Source organism: Poecilia latipinna, unplaced genomic scaffold, assembly GCF_001443285.1.
Source record: "Poecilia latipinna isolate Pla-1442-1.1 unplaced genomic scaffold, P_latipinna-1.0 Scaffold1914, whole genome shotgun sequence".
Taxonomy (NCBI): domain Eukaryota; kingdom Metazoa; phylum Chordata; class Actinopteri; order Cyprinodontiformes; family Poeciliidae; genus Poecilia; species Poecilia latipinna.
The window spans coordinates 124006-126326 of record NW_015114530.1 but is presented as its reverse complement, the minus strand read 5'-3'; positions in this window follow the sequence as shown (position 1 = coordinate 126326).

The window sequence follows — 2321 nt, the reverse complement described above, 5'->3', positions numbered from 1 at the left end:
TCCTGAAGAACCTCCCCAGCCGTGGAAGGTTGAAAAAGAAAGGCATCAAAAGCATCATATTCTGAGAACCAAGCTTCCCCAGCCGGGGAAGCTTGGTTCTCAGTTGATGCAGGCTCCTGAAGAACCTCCCCAGCCGTGGAAGGTTGAAAAAGAAAGGCATCAAAAGCATCATATTCTGAGAACCAAGCTTCCCCAGCCGGGGAAGCTTGGTTCTCAGTTGATGCAGGCTCCTGAAGAACCTCCCCAGCCGGGGAAGGTTGAAAAAGAAAGGCATCAAAAGCATCATATTCTGAGAACCAAGCTTCCCCAGCCGGGGAAGCTTGGTTCTCAGTTGATGCAGGCTCCTGAAGAACCTCCCCAGCCGTGGAAGGTTGAAAAAGAAAGGCATCAAAAGCATCATATTCTGAGAACCAAGCTTCCCCAGCCGGGGAAGCTTGGTTCTCAGTTGATGCAGGCTCCTGAAGAACCTCCCCAGCCGTGGAAGGTTGAAAAAGAAAGGCATCATACTCGGACTCGGTGCCCTCTTCCTTAGAGCTACCTGTGTCTGAATTTTTACCTGGAAATACTTTATCGCAAACCTTCTTCATCCCTGTCGTAACTAAATAGCCAATGGCAAAACTCAGGTGAAAAAACATGTTGACTAATGGTTGTCCGTACTAAAAATCTTTGAAAGTGTTGGTGTTCGAAGAGCTGATTCTATATGAACTGATGTTTTGAAATACAAGCATTCATAACCTCAGAAGTTCTGTAATCTTTTTACCACATCACAGATGAGGTCATAGCTACAATGAGGTCACTGTAATTCTGTAGTTCTTGCTTCTGCTCATTGCTATGGAAACGATCAGATCAGTTCTGCATAACCCAAGCTACTGACCCTTTGCAACTGCGTCACTTAATCATTCGAGGCGCCATGATGGACGTCGGAAGTGAAGGATTGGAGAACAGAGCGATCAATAGTTTTTCAAAGCTGTTTGGAGTCGGTGGGTTTTTTTTTATTAAAAACCTGAAAATTCCCCCAGTCGGAACACTTTTTTTTTTTTTTTTCATCCAGACGGCTCCCCCCCCCNAAAAAGTTGGAACAAGTAGCAATAAGTGGCTGGAAAAAGGAAATTGAACATATAACAAACAGCTGGAAGACCAATTAACACTAATTAGGTCAATTGACAACATGATTGGGTGTAAAAAGAGCTTCTTAGAGTGTCAGTGTCTCTCTGAAGCCAAGATGGTGAGAGGATCACCGACTCCACCATTGTTGCGCAGAAAGATAGTGCAGCAATACCAAAATGGTGTTACCCAGCGTAAAATGACAAAGACTTTTCAGTTATCATCATCAACCGTGCATAACATCATCAAAAGATTCAGAGAATTTGGCACAATGGCTGTGCGTAAGGGTCAAGGCCGTAAAACTCTACTGGATGCTCGTGATGTCCGGGCCCTTAAACGTCACTGCACCTCAAACAGGAATGTCGAGGAAACAACAGCCTGGGCTCAGGAATACTTCCAGAAAGCATCGTCAGTGAACACAATCCACCGTGCCATCCGCCGCTGCCAGCTGAAACTCTACAGAGCAAAGAGGAAGCCATTTCTAAGCTCCACAAGCTCAGCCGTTTGCACTGGGCCAGGAGTCATTTAACATGGAGGGAGGCAAAATGGACGACTGTTCTGTGGTCAGATGAGTCACGATTTGAAGTTCTTTATGGAACACTGGGACGCCATGTCATCCGGACCAGAGAGGACAAGGATAACCCAAGTTGTTATCAACGCTCCGTTCAGAAGCTGCATCACTGATGGTCTGGGGTTGCATGAGAGCTGGTGGCCTGGGCAGCTTGCATGTCTGGAAAGGCCCCATTAAAGCAGAGAACTATGTTCAGGTTCTAGAACAACATATGCTCCCATCTAGACGTCATCTCTTTCAGGGAAGACCCTGCATTTTTCAACAACATAATGCCAGACCACATTCTGCAGCAATCACAACATCATGGCTACGTAGGAGAAGGATCCGGGTACTGAAATGTCCAGCCTGCAGTCCAGATCTTTCACCTATAGAGAACATTTGGCGCATCATAAAGAGGAAGGTGCGACAAAGAAGGCCCAAGACGATTGAACAGTTAGAGGCCTGTATTAGACATGAATGGAGAGCATTCCTATTTCTAAACTTGAGACACTGGTCTCCTCTGTCCCCAGACGTCTGAGTGTTTTAAGAAGGGGAGATGCCACAGAGTGGTCAAAATGTCCATGTTCCAACTTTTTTGGGATTTATAGACATTGTGAAATTTTGACTCAGTCTTTGGAAACAGAGAGTTTCTCAGCAATGTGCACGG